General features: G+C 33.5%; 1 long non-coding RNA gene across 2 annotated transcripts; it reads left to right on the top strand.

Annotated features, from left to right (window-relative positions):
• Positions 1-374: 374 nt before the first annotated feature.
• Positions 375-7,725, top strand: LOC127705319 (uncharacterized). Of its 2 annotated transcripts, XR_007983824.1 has the most exons (4): positions 375-475; positions 4,418-4,506; positions 5,202-5,460; positions 6,583-7,725. It is a non-coding gene; the product is annotated as an uncharacterized LOC127705319 (long non-coding RNA). The 2 variants fall into 2 exon arrangements; XR_007983825.1 differs by having other exon boundaries at positions 4,418-5,460.
• Positions 7,726-21,539: the final 13,814 nt, after the last annotated feature.

Raw genomic sequence — 21,539 nt, 5'->3', positions numbered from 1 at the left:
CAGTTGATTTCCACTCGTTCCGTTGGTTGATAACGTTTTCTTTTGTCAATTTTTATGGACTCCCCTTTTTGGATTTATCTTGGAGTTCAGTATCTTTTTTATACCATTTTATTTTTAACAGAATGAATTATTAAAATATTTTATTCTAGATAGTGCGACGGCAGAACTCGAACTGTAACTCAAATGTGAACAGTACTGTTAATGGCTAACAAGGGTACAGGTGACTTCACCTATCTTTACATGATACTCTAGGAGAATATATAATGTACGTATTCACAATAAGGTGGAGGCTTACCTGATAAATTTGATACACGAATTTCACAATGGTGAAACACAAATAAATATATCAAATGTCTTTATTTTTAATACATAAAAGATCATCGACTTCCTTGTTGATTTGAGCTTATTAAGACAATGATAAAATGTTGAATATAATCATCATGTTTAGTGTGAAAAGATTGTTTTCTTCAGCTAGGTAAGTAAATATAGACTATAGCAAATATGATGCATTGTTCAATAAGACTATTAAAAACAAAAAAGTCAAGGGATAGATAAACTTTAATCCGCCACATGTTTTTGAATGGTTGATGCAAACCAGTGTTGTATAACGGCCAGTTTAAGAAAGCCTGTCAAAAGTATATCTCCCTGTAGCATTGGATATCTCAGAGACAAGATTGAATAAACTAAAGTAAATGCCATTAATGTCAGTACAATAAAGCTATAAATTGATAGAATGACAAAAATACAAACAAATTAAAGTTTGAGGCATTAAATTGCTGAAATGCTATTAGATAAAACGAAGAATTAAAAAAATGGGGTTAATCTGAAGAAAGCATTCAGTTTTTGAAGAGCTGAATGATGATTCGCAAGTAACAAATTTTATGATTTTCGATGACATAAAAAAGCCCCATATAATGAAACGGTTTACACTCTAAAATTATTAATGATTAAGTTCCTATTTTGGATGCAATTGGGTATGTTATGTTTCTCGCACTGCTAATAAATTGTCGGATATAATTTCTCATATAAAGGTAAGATTGTTAAAGTACTTAGTCATTATAAAGTCTAAAATCGACCTCGCCAAAAGCTCATTTTATTTTTCAGGTATATATATTTTTTTTGCCATATGCCAATTATTTTCAACTTGTACAAAGGGCCCAGTGAAAGCTCTTTTCATCACTTAACGTCCATGGTCGTTCATCGTTCACAAGTTTAACAAAAATCTTCTCCTCTGAAACTACTCGGCCCTTGGGACCACCTTGGTCACAATCATCCTTGGGGTCTCTAGTTTAAACAGAAATGTCCTATCATCAAGCCGGACAACCAACATTGGCACCAAGGTTAAAATTGAACATAGGAGTAAAATGATTTTTTTATAGATATAGAAAATCTGGTTGGGTAAACATGTTCAAAATGTCAAGATCTACAAACTGTCTATTTTAATCAAAATTGTCAGACGCCTCAATATAGCAGTTTTAACCCTAAAATGACGATTATAACCATTTAAAGTGTTTTTTGTGGATTAGTTTAAAACTGTAACAGATAGACAGAAACTTTAAAAGCACAAATGATCTACAAGACAAGACGATTTTTTTTTCCCAATTGTTAATTTTTCCTTTTATGGATGGTGATGTTCCTTATGCACCATCTGACGGTGTTTATATTTCTCAACTGGTTTGCTATGCCCGTGTCTGTAGTGACGTTTTGGATTTCAATGAAAGTAATCTATGTATTACTAGCAAATGATTAAGTCAGGGATTTCGTTACCACAAATTACTTAAAACTTTTACTAAATAAAGGCAACAGTAGTATACCGTTTCAAAAGTCATAAATCGATTGAGAGAAAAAAAATCCGGGTTACAAACTAAAACCGAGGGAAACACATCAACTATAAGAGGAAAACAACGGAACAACAGAAGCACTGAAGTGCAACAAAAACAAACGCTAACATACATAGAAACGAACTATTTGATAACAACTGCCATATTCCTGACTTGGTTAAGGACATTTTAAGAAAAAATGGTAGGTTGAACCTGGTTTTATGGCTAGCCAAACCTCCCGCTTATATGGCAATGTTAAAAAATATCGCTAAAATGACAACACTACGTGACAGAAATACAGCACAAACAAACGCAAGAACACTCAGCACAGAGAAACACAAAAATAAATAATATAATAGTCGTTACAACATGTAAATCGCAGAATAACAACGGACATCACAACCGGTGGCGTATTTTTGTAACGAATATATCATCTTGAAATTCATATAATTATTTTCACAATACTAGTCCAAACAATTATATCATGACTATGACGGTATTGAAAGGCTATTTTAAATAAATGCTGTGACGACGTCATAATTATTTGGACCAACACAATACTATATCCATGGAAAATGGAAATTAACTCAACTATACTGATAAATAAGACATATGTGAAATGTACCGAAAATACAGAATTCAAACCACAAACGATAAGCCATAACACAATATCCAACCGAAACCACAACAGAAACATCATAAATAAATACATGAATGTTGGATGTATAAATACCGAGACACGTCGTATAGCAATGCAAATTCACACTCGGCAAAACAGTCATATTCGGGAATAGGTCACGTTCGGTACTTAGAAGAAAGACGACATAGATGTTAAACCATAATCTAAGACGTGGTATAAATGTCATGTGTTAGTTTAGACACAGACACATCGTATAGATCAACCAATTCGTTACGGAGTGTAATTTTTAATCTTTCCTCCTCATAACTCTGTTGGAGCAGTTTCTGCGTACGGAGCACACTCCTGTATATGAAGTCCGTACATGCACGAGCATAACGTATCAATTTAGATATGTAAACACCATAAGACGGAGCAGAGAGTATGTTACTGCTGAGAAATGGAAAATTGATAATTGGGAAGTTAAAGTCATCCCGTGTGTCATAGATTTTAGTTTGAAGTCGTCCATCTGTGTCAATTGTGAGGAAAAGATCAAGGTATGAAGCAGTCCTTCTAGTATCAGTAGTATCCTTAATTTCAAGTTCACTGGGATATATGAGATGCAAGCACTGACTGAAATATGGGTTATTCAGTGAATTCTTGCATAGGTACAAAGATTTGGTTTAAACGTTTGTCTGAACCGGGTAAATAAAGGCAACAGTAGTATACCGCTGTTCAATAGTCATAATTCGATTAAGCAAAAACAAATCCATGTAACAAACTAATACCGTGGGAAACACATCAACTATAAGAGGAAAACCAGGGTAAACTAATCGATCCTATAAATCAAATTATTCTAAAAGGTTACCAAATCAACACTGTAATTAGATCTTTAAATATTGTTTTTATTGGTATAGATATTGATTTTGTTATCAATAAATTAAAAACAAACTAATATTATTGTTATATACATATACATATGGACATTCACAGTTCTACAATCTATCTATACCTGTATTTTGGCAGTGCAACTGTTGAGAACTACGACACAACAGAAACACAACATTAAAATGTAACACACATAGAAACGAACTGTAATACTATAATAATAATGAACTACAACGTACTGGGAAATTATCTATATTTTTTCTCTTGAAACTTTGCCTCTCTATTCATTTGACTGTAAGCTTTCTACCTTATCTTACTTAAAATGCCCCTGTTGTTAAATGATTATATGACATGCAGTAATCTGTGGATCTATTATTGTAAAAGTGGCCTTTTCTTTTTCTTTCAATCCCGTTCAAGTCAAACAACATCCTGTACCACTTATTTTGGTAATATCTATAATTGGTGTTTTGTTCCAAGTTTCTTACGAATTTTAAAATTATGGCCTTTTTTACTTGAATAATTTCATCGTCTTATTATTTCAAAGTTTCACACGATACAATCAGAGATAGACAAAAACACTATAGCAAAATAGGCATACAATAAATACATTTTATCCTGAGCACCAGAAATTACTTACGGTTTTTGGTTGTTTTCGTGTTGCTTAGTATTAATTTTTCCATGTAAAGTTTTGAAGACTGTTTTATTTTATTTTCCTCATAATTTTAACTCCGCCCGAAGGGAAAAGTGGGCGGGGTAAACTGGTACTGGTACGTATGTCGGTTTGTTCGTCCGTGTGTCCGTTCGTCAGTCCATCAAAAATAAAATTGTCGCAGTTTTCTAAGGAACTACAAATCTGAGCTTCCTGAAATATGGAATCTAGTTTAATGTGAGAATGCCATACTGATTGATGCTTTTTTCAGAATCATTAACTTACGGTGTACCAAATACTTATATATTCTTACACATAATACCATGTATTCAATTTTGATTTATCTCAAGAACTACATGTACACCACTCATCAATTTCTTATATACCGAAAACTTATTTATTCTTACGCATAATGACTATGTATTCAATTTTGAATATTTTCAGGAACTACAAACCAGAGCTTCCTGAAATGTAGAACCAGATAATTTCTGCACATGAATTGGATGCTGACGTCTATCACTAAATTATGAATAGTATATTTTTAGTAATGCGCTTAAATGTTGTTTACGTGAAAAAGTTTAAAACTATATTAAAACTGTATCTTTTCATAATAGGTATTCACATTGACAAAAGATCGGACTATTATATATTGCTCCTAGACAGAAATGAACATTCGCTATCATTTAAAACACTGATTAAGCTCAAATTGCAAAATAAATCATGTATAAGGAATGCTTACTCTTGTACAGTTGTCATGCAATGCTGAACATAACAGAAAATAGTCTTTGAATAATTTTCCAGATTTATTAAACACTATTATCGGTATTTTTTACGACATTCAATGTTAGGTTTAATTTTCTACAATAAAGATTCAGTGAGGATAGACACTTTTGTAACCACTCTTAGGATTGAAACACTAAATGTTTGCATCTGCAAACATCATTTGTAGATGATGTCCGATGACTAATTAAAAGGTAAGTGACTGCTTATCAACTCGTTTATCCTTTATGATATAACGGATACGGCTCTCTGCTTTATTATCGACAGTGATGTCCAGTAACAAAACTAATCTAAAAGACAAAAAGAGATGACTGAGCTTTTGTTTTGCCGTCTTGAAGTTTTTTTATTTTTTATCTGGCTAAGGTTAATAAACAAAAATGATGTTATCATGTATATGGTATCTATTTCATTTTTATCTTACAATTGATATATATATATTTTCTTGCAGATAACGCTGATTCAAATAGTAGTGTGTATTTGAACTGCGGTCTGACTCCTCCAACTGGATATACGTATCATTGGGAAAAGAAGTTTGATTATTTATACAAGACTTTTGAAAAGTTGGACCAAGTTGACAAATATGAAAATGTAAACAGCAAAACGCTTAAGAATAAATTTCTAAGTTTTGATGACAGTACTTCCTATAGATGCTTGATCAAAATGAAATCCTGTTAATTATGGACAAGAGCTGGATGTAGTTGTGTATGGTAAGTATGTATTATATAGGTTATATATAGTAAATAAAGATTGGAACTGTTTGTAGTTTTTGTTTTGCGTTATACAAATATACATTTACACTACCATGTGATTTAAAAAGTAGAACTTAGTATCAGAGGCGAGTAACAAATAACGGTTGCTATTCTAAATTACCCACAGCTTGTTCGAAACCCGCGCTTCATCAAAATCTTTCTTCAACTGGTAAGTAGATGACGGCTGAAAGTTGACCTCTAGATGTCCTACAGTAAGTTCTGTCGTTGAGATGCTTCCCTAAATTTTTCTTTTATTTAGAAAAATAGATTCTTCCATATGATGTCTTTTTTTCACTTCTCTGTTTTTCAAATACGAAAGTATATGAGCTGGTACATGATAAGACAATATCATACAATGGCAACATGAAATTTTAAAAATAAAAACAGAAAATACTAAAAAAATCATTCCTAGGTCAGAAGTTTCATGTCATTTCTATTACTGTGAATTCTATTATCATTCGAGAGAATAAAAGAAAGGAGTAGGGACATTAAGGCCCGGTTTTGGGCCAAGAAAATAAAATGTTTGACAACTATACCAAACTGGCACATAATGTTTGGAAATGCATAGAGTCAAGAAATATAAATGAAAAACATAAGATTTTTTATCTGATGACGTCACAATTACGTCATAATATGTACCGTTTTCATGAAAATGACAAAAAATACAGAATTTAAGCAGTTTTCCATCGTTATTTCCATTGTTGAAACATCGTGCGCAGCCAAGAAACAACAAAATAATTAAAAAAAAGCTTTATTACAACTACTGACATAATCTCACCAAATATAAAGTTGATTTTTGAATGCACACATACTTTGCCAATCTGAAATATACTTAAAATTTGATGAAAAACAAGGAAAATCGCAAAATATATGAATTTCGTCATGGTTTGTTACTATGGTTACTCTTTAAATGTCAAATTTGTTTTTATTTTCTAAATACCTCGTACCTTAGTCTAGTAGGACAAATTTAAGAATATGTAGGATAACTTTTAAAGTTGCAGTAATATTTGGGCCAAATAAGGGCCTTATTGCATCTTCTCCTTTAAATAGGTTATTAATATATGATATTCCTTTTTTCAGAGAATTTGACACAGAATATAATGTACCGGCGACGAAATAAGGCTCGTTTTTTTCAAGTTTACTGTAATAATAATGTTTTGCACATATGTCATGTATATATTATACATTACTCTTGTCGCTTTGAAGATAAATCTTGTAGACATTAAGATACGGAGCACAGCTAATTGCAAAGCTTATCCGAGAGAAGTTTACCAACCAAAGAGCACAAGGAGATGTTTGACTCAAATGTCGAATGATGCGTGCAAAACATGCTTGAAAGGATGGAGTGGAAAGGATTGTGGGATACCACCGCATCCAAAGCATGTCAACGTAACTGAAAGAGCGAGCCATATTATATAGTCCAGGCTACAATAGTGAACCATGAGATAGACATGTTAAAACTAAAGATAGAAAACTCCCTTCCTTACACGGATGAGTTTATTGTCATTGAAGGAGATAAGACATTTGCATTAGAACCCAAAACATTTTATGTGAAAACCATGAGAAGAAATTATCGTCCTTGGTTAGATTACGTCAGCATCATGTTCATATAAAGACTACAAATAAACATTCTTGGGCGGTTCAAGACGAAATGCATTTATGCAATACTTCACTACATGATTTATACAATGACATACCTTTAAACTCCCTTGTTGTTTTTACAGATCTAGACGAAATTGTGCGTCCAGAAATACTTCATTTTCTTAAACACTACAATTGTTCTCCATATCCGACTGGAGTGGATTCGGATTCGTTTTTGTTTGGATTCTTTTTCCATGATTCACATAAAACAATTCGTGCTAGTTCTTTTGGAAATGTCTTTCAATCACTACTTTATATTCGTAGACAGCCAATAACATGGAATATTCCGAAAGGAGGATGGCATTGTAGTTGGTGTTTATCGATAGAAGGTATCCAGATTAAATCAAAGTCTTCGCCATATGTTGATTTACCACGCATTGCAGATAATCCGGAAATGATGAAACCATTTGTTATCTATGAGCATATCATTAACGGAAAATGGTTTCTTGGGAAAAATATTATTTCTAAGATTAAACCTCAAGACATTCCTATTAATACACCAATTTATTTGAGATCGTACGACTGGAGGATAAAACATCCCCCAAATAAGACTGCTTAATATAAAATAAAAGCTATATCTTATTTATATTTTGAATATTTCTTATGAAATCATATTGGTTCTGTTAGTTTTTTATTGGTGGTTCGAAATGCGTTAGATGTGGATGTGGTATTATAATTATTTCCATCCGTCTGTCCGTCCTTCCTTCCGTTAGTTCCGCTTCGTGTCAGGTCCGCTGCATAACTTTTGGTCCGTAAAACTTAGGTTAACCAAAGTTGGTATGCTGATACATCATGGGATGATATGCGTGTCATATATCAAAGTCATGTCTGATTTGTGTTAGGTTCATAACTTGTGAACTGTAGCACTGAGATTGACAAAACTTTGCAGAAGCATCATTCTGACCTTGACCTTGAACTTTACATTTAATTTCTGAATCTACAGTATTTGAACCTCAGAGTTTGTTCCTAGGTCGGTACAATCCTTTCATATTGACATATCAGTAACCACGTGTCAATCAAACACAGAGGCAATAATTATATCGAATGAATAACTGAAAACCACAAAACACGTCATTGTCTCGATACAAGTACGATTAGGACATTTACCGATTGTGTCCTACTCCAGATTAGTGAGTGGGTATTCTCATGGTGGGTGATGCTTGCATAACAGGAGACGATGTCCGTGTCGCCCTACCAGGTCCATTTGTAGATCGTACGTTTCCCTGAACTTTTGTTTTATTTCCTTGATGTGTATCTTTTTAGTGCTTGGATTTATGAGATTTAAACATCAGTAGATTATTGTGACCTCTAATTGAAACAGGTACAAAATGTGGTGGATGTTATATGATATAATAAAATCAAGGTTGGAAATTCCTCAAGCAAAAATGACCTTATAAATATAAGAAGATGTGGTATGATTGGCAAAGAGACAACTCTCCACCAGAGACTCAATGATGGTTTTGGCTATTTAGTGTAGTCCCTTTTCATGCTTTTATTCTTAAGTGTCGGTTTTGACAGTTATAGAAAATTTTGCTTAGGATATCATTTTGAAATTAAAAAAAAGAGTTAAAGTATGTACAACAAAACATGGCAAATGGAGTTTAACGTCAAGAAATGTGCCATCATGCAGTTTACAACATCAACTTAGAAGAGACTGTACCATTACCCAATGAAACATGAGCCATTAGAATTTGTACATTTCTATCCGTACCTATGCGTTGAGCTCAGTAACACCCTAAAGTATCACACATACATTGACAACATATGCAAGAGAGCTTTAAGTGTATTGGGTTTATGAAGAGGAACCTATTAAGACATTGTTCACCAAAGGTAAAAGAAAGAGCACCCAGATCAAACAGAAAGAGCAAGTACAGAGGAATGCTGGAAAATTTGTACAGAACTAACCATACAACCCAGAAAATCCAATCAGTGTAACATCAATGGTTCAAAACCTCAACTGGAACACACTGTAACAAAGAAATAACCATGGCAGATGTCACCCTCGCCACGTCCACTCTGTGTTTTGTTAGATGTATTTCCGTTTAGTATCGATTTAATGAGTTAAGCCCTTTTCAATTGATTTTTATAGTTTGTTCTTATGTTGTACTGTTACACCACTGTCCCATGTTAGGGGGAGGGTTGGCGCGCCTTCGAACTAGTTAAACCCTGCCACATGCTGTATGTGCCTGTCCCAATCAGGAGTCTGTAATTCAGTGGTTGTCATTTGCTGATTATGCGGTATGGGTTTTACTCATTGTTGAAGGCTATACGGTGACCTATTGTTGTTAATTTCTGTGTCATTTGGTCTCTTATGGACAGTTGTTTCGTTGGCAATCATACCACATCTTCTTATTTTTATAGTTTGAAATTCTTGTCATACCATTGTACAATCAACATATACCAACATTGATTTTATCCTAGAACATTTACCGTCTGGAAAACTCTGTCAGAGTTATTAGATGTTCAGTATTAATTTTTACGGTTAATGAAGTTGAAGTTGTTGTAAATAATCATCCTGTGACATAATTTTCAATTTGTTGAGGGCCTCTGTGCATCTTCAGCGATCAAGAGACTGTCAACACTGAGGTTGCGAGTTCGAACCCCGCTCGTGGCAGGTGCGTTCGATTCCAATCTGAATTTATTAGATTTGTTTTTCTGCAGAAGGTCGGTGGTTCTCTCGGATACTCCAACTTCTACTACCAATAAAAATTAGCCGCCACGAATGAGACAAGAATGCAAAAAGTGGTATAGTATACAAAACAAGGACATACTTTAGGCTCTATTGAGCTTTTAACCAACATATACTTTTTTTCCATACTTTGAGACCCTCCAACTGTGCTTACATTTACTTTGAACAGAATAAATTATTATAGTATTTTAAGAGTGCTAAACTCGAATTGTTACTCAAATGTCAACAGTTCTGTTAATGGCTAACAAGTGTTGAGTAGAACAAATGCAAAGAACATGATCTTGTCCTCGCACTCTCTTACATTTTTCTTACACATAACTAGCTCGCCTGCTTATTGTGAGGATAAAAGTTAATTTATTGAATAACAAGTGACTTCCCTTTTCTTTACATGAAACTCTAGGAGTAATATACAATGTATGTAATCACAATGAAGTGGAGACTTAACTGATAAATTAGGTACATGAAATTCACAATAGCAAAAAACACAAATAAATATATCAAATGTCACTATTTTAAACACATCGACTTCCTTGTTGATTTGAGCTTATGAAGACAATGACATAATTTTGAATATAATCATCATCTTCAGTGTGACAAGATTGTTTTCTTCAGCTGGTAAGTAAATGTAAACTATAGCCAGTGGCGGATCCAAGGAAGGAAGGGGGGGGGGGGGGGGGGGGATTATTATATGTTTTTCATGATTTATATGATTTTGAGCACTAAATACTAAATATTAAAAGACAGGGGCTAGATAAACTTTAATACGCCATTTTTGAATGGTTGATGCAAATAAGGGTTGTAACGGCCAGTTTAACCCCGTAAAAAGTGTATCTTCCTGTAGCATTGGACATCCCGGAGTTGAGGTTGAATAAACTTAAGTATATGCTATAGATTTAAGAACGATAAAACTATAAATTGATAGAATGACACAGTATCTCACAAATTAAAATTTGAGGCATTAAATTGCTGAAATGTAATTATATGAATCTGGAAAGCAGTCAGGTATTGAGGAGCTGAATGATGAGTCTCAAGTTACAATTTTTTTGATTTTTGATGACCTAAAAAAGTACCAAATAATGAAATCTTTCACACAGGCTGTGAAATATAACTGTATTATGTATTTTATTGTGTTTGTATTTTTTTTTTCTATTTGTATTAATAGTTTTTGGGGGCCTCAGGGAAGATTAACATGTCATTGTTAAATGAGTTACCTTCGTTAAATTAAGAGTTTTATTATTATTATTATTATCATTATTATTATTATTATTATCATTATTATTATTATTATTATCATTATTATTATTACTTTAATAAATTATTTATAATTAAGTTGCTATTTTGGATACAAACAAATACTTTATAAGAGTCTCGCTTCTTTTAAACATTTGATATAAAACACAATATGATAATAACAGATCAATTTATAAAAGAGCCACTATGAAAAGAGTTATGAGAGACTGTAAAACACACATTGCAAATACAATTATATTACATATATAACAAATATCAATATATCGTAGCATAAAACACCATATATTAAAAAGCAATTCTTTTGTAATCATAATTAGAAGATAAAAACAAAAACTATATACAGTTATTACGAGTATAAAATAGACTTTCTCTTAAAAAGTACTTCATGGCAGATTTTGGCTGTTAAATAGCAAACTCTGTTGTTTTGAAACATAAATTAAACAATCATACATGAACTTCTTCGGAAGAAAGAAAAGAAAATAGCAGTATCCTTTAACTTTACTTTTCGCTATATAGATGATGTTCTCTCACTAAATAATTCAAAATTTGGTGACTATGTTGAACGCATCTTTCCAATCGAACTTACGATAAAGGATACAACAGATACAATTAAGTCTGCCTCATATCTTGACTTACATCTAGAAATTGACAATGAGGGTCGGTTGAAAACAAAAATTAACGACAAGAAAGATGATTTCAGCTTCCCAATTGTGATTTTTCCATTTCTATGTAGCAACATTCCAGCAGCGCCTGCATACGGAGTATATATTTCCCAGCTGATACTATATTCCATGGCTTGCATTTCCTATCGTGATTTTCTTGATAGAGAGTTGCTACTCACAACGAAGCTATAAAACCAAGAGTTCCCATAGGTGGAGTTGAAATCATCCCTTCGTGAGTTTTACGGACGCCATCACGAGTTGGTTGACTGTTATGGAATATCCGTTTCACAGATGATAGCGGATATGTTCCTAATGTCGTATCTACAATACTGTCCCCTTTTTCCCGAATGTGACCAACCGAATTAGACTTATTACCGGGTTTGTACTAACATGAGCAACACGACGGGTGCCACATGTGGAGCAGGATCTGCTTACCCTTCCGCAGCACCTGAGATCACCAGTTTTTGTTTTTTTGACACAGAAAATCTTGTTGGGCAAACTTGTCCAAAATGTCAAGGTCAACATACTGTCTATTTTAATCAAAATTGTCAGACGCCTCCTTATATGAGTTTTTACCCAAAAATGACAATCATGACTATTTATGGTGGTTTTTGCGGATTAGTTGAAACTGTAACAAATAGCCAGAAACTTAAAAAAACATGAATGATCAAGAAGTCAAGATCATCAAATAAGTCAACATAACCGAAGTCATCAGTAGGTGTCATTGCCCCTAAATGATGAATTTTACAATATGTTTTCGCTTTTTGCCTACTATCATGAAAAATTTTAATAGACAGAGAGATAATTTATAGAAAAAAACAGGAGCAGCAGGACAAAAATAATTGAAAATGTCAGTCAACTATGTTTCCATATCTGTTACCGGCAAATGATCGTCTTACACATTTGATAGTGTTAGAAACACATGAGAACACGCTACATTTAGGTATTAATGTTACTCTAGCATACATACAACAAACTTTTTCGATTCCGATATTAAGACAGTGAGTAAAATCTATATTAACGAAATGTGTAACATGCCGAAAAGTATTCGGAAAACCTTATCCCGCATCAGAAAGTCCACCATTACCGAAAGAGAGAATTGAAGCTGCTACACCTTTTAGCATCACCGGTGTAGACTAAACAGGAGCGCTTACGATACGGAACCGACACAACGAGGAATCGAAGGCTTACATTTGACTATTTATATGTGCTGTCACTCGAGCTGTACATTCATTGGAATTAGTTTACGATCTCAGCGAACAATCTTTTTTATTGTGTTTCCGGAGATGTGTAAATCGACATTCAGTGCCGAAGATAATGATGTCGTCAGGCAAATCACTAACGTTGAAAGTTGCATCAAGCGAAATTTAACGACTTCGCAGTTCTACAAAAGTTATGGAAAATATTTAGAGTTATGGCGTTGAATGGAAATATATCATAAATAAAGCCCCATGGTTCGGGGGCATATGGGAAAGGTTGATTGGCTTGACAAAAACATCATTTAAGAAAATATTAGGACGTGCACATGTCAACGATGAGACTGTATTAACGGAGATCCACGCTCAACGACCGTCCAATCACATATATTTCCACCGATATCCGAGATCCTGAGAAGCTTACACCATCCCATCTAATACATGGACGAAGATTGACAACTTTACCGATTGTATTGTCAAACAGTGAAAATCTAAATATTAGTGAATTAACGTACACAAGTTTGAATTGTCAAACTTTACGACAGACAATTAATTGAAAGATTTCTGGACAAGATGGAAAGGAGAATACCTTACTTCATTGCGAGAATATCATCAGAGATCTGGAGTCAACATTCGGAAGATTAAAGAAGGCGATGTCGTTCAGATACACGACGAATCGGAATGATTGCATTGGAAACTTGGTGTTGTGCAGGACACTATTAAAGGCAAAAACAGTTACGTGCGGGTTGATATGGTGCGTACCACGTCAGGAATAACAAATAGACCTGTGACGAAACTCTACCCATTAGAAGTCAACAGCATGGACTGTCATCTAAGACGAATTGAACGAAGAAACTAACGTGTGTGAATATATTTGTTAATTTTTCTTACTTGTGAAAAGACAATCAATTCAAAGAGTGTTAACTTAAATTTCAAAAATATTTTTCTTCTTTGTGATAAATCTGTTTTAATTCATTCCGCATGCCACTATACATCACAGCTAATGGACATTACATCTGGTGGCCCAGAGTATGTCGGTGATTTAGAGACAGTTTAATTTACGCCAAACGTTAACGCTACTTTTAACCCCGTTTTTCATATAATCATTGTTAACGTCACTATATTCTTTGTTAGCATTGTGCTTTTATCATGTAATACGTTTTTATATTCAGTTGGGATTACACAGTCAAACGAAATAGACGTTGTTTACTGCCTGTCCATTCATCGAGTTTGCCCATCCGTCACATTGCCATTTAATGATGGATTTTTAAACATTTTTCCTGGTCAAAATTGTAGAAGATAACATCAGTATGGGCTTTGCTCATTGTTGAAGGCCGTTCCGTGACCTATAGTTGTTAATTTCTGTGTCATTTGGTCTGTTGTTGAAAATTCTCTTATTGGGAATCATATCACATCTTCTTATTTTTATATCAAACATGATCAGCAAAACAAGTCGCCTTACCGGCAGTGTTATTCTACTCCTTAGAAGAATTAAAGCCTCAAAAGAGAGGCGAAATATATACCAAAGGCACATTTAAACTCATAAGTCAAAAATAAACTGACAACGCCATGACAAAAAAAGAAAAGTACCAAAACACAAACAACAGTATACAAAACACAACATAGAAAATAAAGGCTGAACAACACGAACCCCACCAAAAACTGGGGGTGATCTCAGGTGCTCCGGAGGATAGGCAGATCCTATGCCACATGTGGCACCCGTCGTGTCGTTTATGTAAGAAAAAAACCTTGTATATGTCGTATTCGGTAGGTCAGATTCGGGGAAACAAGGACGGGTTACGACAATTGAAACATATCCTTCGTCATCTGTGAAACAGATATTCCATAACGGTAACCAACTCGTGATAGCGTCCGTAAAATTGTCGAAGGGATGATTTGAACTTCACTACTCGTGGTTTAATATTTTCCTTGTGAGCAGCAACCCTCTATAAAGGAAATCATGACAGGAAATGCGAACTATCGTTTCAACTGGGAGATAATAAAATAAATGTTGAATAAACATTGAATAACATTAAATAACATTTTTGTTTAGGGGCCAGCTGAAGCACGCCTCCGGGTGCGGGATTTTCTTGCTGTGTTGAAGACCCATTTGTGGCCTTCGGCTGTTTTCTGCTCTTTGGTCGGGTTGTTGTCTCTTTGACACATTCCCCATTTCCATTCTCAATTTTATAAAGTATATGCTATAGATTTAAGAACGATAAAGCTATTAATTGGTAGAATGACAAAGTATCTCACAAATTAAAATTTGAGGCATTAAATTGCTGAAATGTAATTATATGAAACGAAGTTTTTCTAAGAAATGTGGTTAATCTGGAAAGCAGTCAGGTATTGAGGAGCCGAATGATGAGTTTCAAGTAACAATTTTTTGATTTTTGATGACCTAAGAAAGTACCAAATAATGAAATCTTTCACACAGGCTGTGACATATAACTGTATTATGTATTTCATTTTGTTTGTATTTTTTTTCTATTTGTATTAATAGTTTTTGGAGACCTCAGGGAAGATTAACATATCATTGTTAAATGAGTTACCTTCGTTAAATTAAGAGTTTTATTATTATTGTTATTATTTTTATTATTATAATATTATTTGTAATTCAGTTGCAATTTTGTATACAAACATATACTTTATAAGAGTCTCACCTCTTCTAACCATCTGATATAAAACACAATATGATAATAACAGATCAATTTATAAAAGAGCCACTATGAAAAGAGTTATGAGAGACTGTAAAAACACATTACAAATACATTTATATTACATATATAACATATATCAATATATCGTAGCATAAAACACCATATATTAAAAAGCAATTCTTTTGTAATCATAATAAGAACATAAAAACAAAAAACTATATACAATTATTACGAGCATAAAATAAAATTTCTCTTAAAAAGTACTTCATGGCAGGTTTTGGCTGTTAAATAGCAAACTCTGTTGTTTTGAAACATAAATTAAACAATCATACATGAACTTCTTCGGAAGAAAAAAAAAAGAAGTTAGCAGTATCCTTTAACTTTACTTTTCGCTATATAGATGATGTTCTCTCACTAAATAATTCAAAATTTGGTGTCTATATTGAACGCATCTATCTCATCGAACTTGAGATAAAGGATACAACAGATACAGTTTAGTGTACCATCATATCTTGATCTACAAATTGACAATGAGGGTCGGTTGAAAACAAAATATACGACAAAAGAGATGATTTCAGCTTCCCAATTGTGAACTTTCCATTTCTATGTAGCAACATTCCAGCAGCGCCTGATTACGGTGTATATATCTCCCAGTTGATACGATATTCCACGGCTTGTATTTCCTATTGTGATTTTCTTGATAGAGGGTTGATACTCACAAGGAAGCTATAAAACCAAGAGTTCCAAGTGATGAAGTTGAAATCATACCTTCGTAAGTTTTACGGACGCCATCACGAGTTGGTTGACCGTTATGGAATATCCGTTTCACAGATGATAGCGGATATGTTCCTAATGCCGTAACTACAATCCCGTCCCCTTTTCCCCAATGTGACCAACCGAATTAGACTTATTACTGGGTTTGTACTAACATGAGCAACACGACGGGTGCCACATGTGGAGCAGGATCTGCTTACCCTTCCGGAGCACCTGAGATCACCAGTTTTTGTTTTTTTGACACAGAAAATAGGGGTACAACAGTCAACATTGTGTTATGATCTTCATCACGAAAAAAACACTATTGAAATGCTTTTCGTTTTTATCATTCGAAATAGTGTTACTTGTTTTGATACATTAAATCACCGTATGGACAGTAAGGGACTTATCATTTTTTACCTGGGAGGGGGGGGGGGGGGGGGGGGCTGGTCATTTTGAAATCATACATACAAAATTTCTTGATCCCCCCATAATATTTCACTATTTTTAATTGATCCCCCCTGTAAAAACATTTAAAAAATGTGATCCCCCCTCTATTAAACATGCCATAATTTTTAACACGCAAATCACTTATCATGTTATTTCAAGGAAATATTGAAAATGAAGTATTCTCAGTGGATTGAGTCCCAAAACTTTAAGGGAAAATTGCCTTGAAATAGGGCTCTTCCGTGAGGCCTATTCCATGAATATTAGTAGGTAGAGCAAGCCAGTGCTTTGAGTAGCTTTTTCTGACTTTTTTTCTAATTTCCTATATTGGGCTATTAAAGAAAACTTGATTCTGAGTAACTCTGTAAAAAATATACATTAAAAAGTAAATTTTTTTGAAACAGTAACAACACATTATTAATATGTCCCTCTCTTGAACGCTGCCGAAACTTAAGTTTTACGTACGGTCTTATTGAAACCTCCATTGAGTCGCTAAACTTTTATATGGAAAGTTCATGCTTTCAGCTTGAACAATTCAATTACTCATTTATTGTCACATTTCATTCATAAATGTGTGATAGTAACCTCAAATTTTTGATTTATTAGCCTAAAAAGTACAAATTTTGAGGGAGTGAGAGGTATAAATGGACCCAAAGGGTTCTTGTAATGAAAACAAAAAGATACATTGGCAATAATGATTGTTAATTTAGTGATCGACATGAGTGAAATATAACAACTGAATTATTCGGATTATGAAGCAACAATGCATTTTATATAGGACAAAATGACACAAAATGGCAGCTTCCTACATCACTAAAGTCTTGTGTGATGTCTTACTTAATTGTATATGAGTGGTGTTAAAAATATATTTCGATTTCACTGCTGTAATGTTCTTCTTGACATTTTGTCTCTTGAAGTATGTGAACTACTTATTTCCAAGTGCAAAAAATATTGATCCCCCCACTGAATTTGTAAAAAAAATTGAACCCCCCTTGTCCACATACAGAATCAAAGCGCGAGGTGGCTTCCAGTAATTAAGATTTAGAGTTCTCTAATGATATTGAACAAGTTTCTTGAATGTCATATTCTGAGCATTATATGAAGGTGATTGTTCTAATTTGTTTATGAACTAGTGCTTTATGTCCAGTTTGTACCCTGTTTATCTATGTTTATAGTCAAATTCTGTTTGATATAGTTGGGCATTTTCTTTTTAGGAATAAATACCAGTTATCAACTGTATTTTATTCAACTTTGCAAATGTGGTTTGTTACTAGTAAGCATGGATGATAGTTGTTTAATTGGCAATTATACCATATCTCCTTATTTGTATAATGATCTATATTCAACAACCTCAGGTACAAAAAAATAAATGTGAATAGTGTCCACATGTGGACACAGATGATGACCCCGCTTGCATATCATATAGTTATACAGGAACATAACTGAAGAACGGTAAAAGTGACGCAACCCAAATTTGAACTTGATCTGAGTTTAGTGGTAATAAGCATTATGTGTAATTCTCATAACATTTGGTTGAAGCTAACTTAAGTAGAGAACAGAAACTAACAAACTAAAGTTAGAAAACGGAAACAAAAAAATTGTGCTTGATCTTAGTTTTGTGGTAATGAATATTGTGTATAGGTTTCATAATATTTGGTTGGGGCAAACTTCAGTTACAGAATGGAAACTAAAAATTTTGCAATCTTTCGATTTATAAAGGGGCATAACTCAATAATGGTTAAAGTGACACTACCCAAATTCAACTTGATCTGTGTTTTATCAGTGGAAGTCAAAATTAAACATTGCATTGTATTAAGCATTGGTTGTTGTTGATTCAACTATAATCATGGACAAAGGAAGATAACTCCAATTTTAAAAATTACTAGTTACATTAGAAGAAAATAAAAACTTTGCAATTTTTCCATTTCTAAAGGGGCATAAATCTACAACGGTTAAAGTGACGCCACCAAAATTCAAACTTGATCTGTGTTTTGTGGTAATAAGCATTGTGTACAAGTTTCATAACATTTGGTTGAGGCAAACAACAGTTAGAGAACGGAAAACGAAAAATTCAGCAATTTTCCCATTTATAAAGGGGCATAACTCAAGAACGGTTTAAGTGACGCCACCAAAATTCAAACCTGATCTGTGTTTTGTGGTAATAAGCATTGTGTATAATTTTCATAACATTTGGTTGCGGCAAACTAAAGTAAGAGAAAGGAAACGATAAATTCAGCAATTTTCCATTTGTAAAGGGGCATAACTCTAGAACGGTAAAAGTGACGCCACCAAAATTCAAACTTGATCTGTGTTTTGTGGTAATAAGCATTGTGTATAAGTTTCATAACATTTGGTTGAGGAAAACTAAAGTTAGAGAACAGAAACCAATTTTGGGACGTACGTACAGACGGACGGACAAGGGTAAAACTTAATGCCTAATGCTTACTGGCTTCTTTCTTTTATATAAACTTTTGATTTGGTAGCATAGAACTATGTAGAATACTCCTGTTGAACTTATCATGAATAGATGACGTTGTCTATCTATCATTTTATATATGTATGATGGTATTAACCTGCTATCCTTGGATTCAACAGCTTTGAGAATATAGTGAACACTTGTTTATATGCCATATATATGCAACACAGCTCATGGTAAAGTATGCCAACAAGAATGCTGGTATTAAATCTCAGTACATTTAATGATTTTGATGTTTAAGGGCAATTTGTATGACTGTTACTTTGATATAATTAACTTGCACATAGTATATGTGTGTATCTGTGAAATTACATATTGGATATACCAAGCATATATTTTGGCATGGTTGATGATAATAGATATTGTGGCATAATTATAAAATACACTTTATATGGATAATATGTTATATTAATTTTATTTGTAAACTATGGTAACATACAGTCAATCTCAAGATATCTATTTTAATCTTAAATGCAATGTAAATTTAACAATGGGGTACACATGGTCTTCCTTTACTTCAGAAAATAAATTTGAACCATGGTGATAATGACCGTAAATATATATGTTTTTCTGTACCTCACCATGGTACCCATTTTTCATGCTTTGAAGACATAAAACAACTTTTCCTTATAAATATAAATGGACTTTTCTTTATTATTGATTATATTATCCTAATAAGTAGTTCATAATGATTGCTTAGTCACTGTATTGTGCGTATTGTAAGAACATCAAGTCGAATTTTTGCGCCTGTCCCAAGTCAGGAGCCTCAGGCCTTTGTTAGTATTGTATCTTTTTGAATTTTAGTTCATTTATATGTTTTGGAGTTAAGTGTGACGTCCATTATCACTGAACTTGTACACATTTTAATTAGGGGCCAGCTGAGGACCACCTCTGGGTGCGGGATTTTCTGGCTGCCTTGAAGACCCATTGGTGGCCTTCGGCTGTTGTCTGCTCTTTGGTCGGGTTGTTGTCTCTTTGACCTTATTCCCCATTTCCATTCTCAATTTTATCAAGTAACATAATATTAAATGTACATTGCAACATGTCAACTCTTTCGATGACAATACTTTTTCTAGAAACTATAACTCCAAGCAAAATTATTTCCAAGTAGAAAATTATTTATGAACGAAAAAGGAGTTCTTAATTAAGAAAAAAATGACATCTCAAAGACTTGTTGTTTGGTCACTGTCATAATAGTTGTCTCATTAGCATTTTAACCACCTCTCCATATCTGTAATACAATAGAAGAAAATGATCCAACCCAAAATTGTAAGATCTCTGAAATTATCTACACGGAACGAGTTTTTCTCATTGTTGGAGATTGTACGGTTAAATTAACACCTGTAACTGCTTAAACCCATTTCTTATGCTCTTTGGTTTGATAAACTCACTGAATATCATACCACATCTCCTTATTTTTATATGCATTACAATTTACATGTACATGTAATTGTAAATATATATATCAGAACAAAATTCATTGCGTCACTTTTCCTGCTTTCATTTATGCATCCTTTGGCACAATTGAAGTTCTAATTTTGTATGTTTTGCTAAGTCAAATAATTCGCTCTATATGCACGCTTTTATTGGAGACTTTTCTATCCCGTAAAACAGTTTTCAAACTAATTCTGTTTCACTTTTTGAAAAAAGTTGGAATATTGACAGCAACATTCATTTTAGCAAACAAATATTGCACATTAAAACCTTTATCTGCCATCACACTGTCACCTGGATCACATAATTGAACTATTCTACATCGTTCAACCATTTGACAGTCACTGGTACAACCAACATATGCATTAAAGACATATTGTTGACTAAACCACCAGGTGTTGAAAATACAAGTGTTTTCAGTGATTCTGTTTTTATATGATGAAAAGGTTGCTCTAGGAGCTAATAGCCTATAGGTTTTTTTCAAGGGACATTCGAATTCTGTGCTGTCAATAATAATCCTAGTTGTAGGAAACTTTAATTTGAAGTCAAATGGCAAATAATACCTGACTAAACCACTAGATGGCCAAGTGTTAGCCTCTCGCCACTATTTAGACATAAAAACAATCCATGTATACACAATATTCCTACATATGTAACACTAGGTTCAGATATTGAAAACAATCTAGACAGTTTAAAGTTGGTTATATAATGCCTCAATTTCATCAAAGTCGTAAAAAAACTGATTTTCAACTGACACTCTATCAATTTGAAAATATATGTATCTCAAACAATGTGCTGCTGGACCAACCGTGGTCAAAACAAATAAAA

This window comes from Mytilus californianus, unplaced genomic scaffold (assembly GCF_021869535.1).
Source record: "Mytilus californianus isolate M0D057914Y unplaced genomic scaffold, xbMytCali1.0.p SCAF_6, whole genome shotgun sequence".
Taxonomy (NCBI): domain Eukaryota; kingdom Metazoa; phylum Mollusca; class Bivalvia; order Mytilida; family Mytilidae; genus Mytilus; species Mytilus californianus.
Note: the sequence above shows the minus strand (reverse complement) of the source record. Positions and strands in the feature narration are given on the sequence as shown.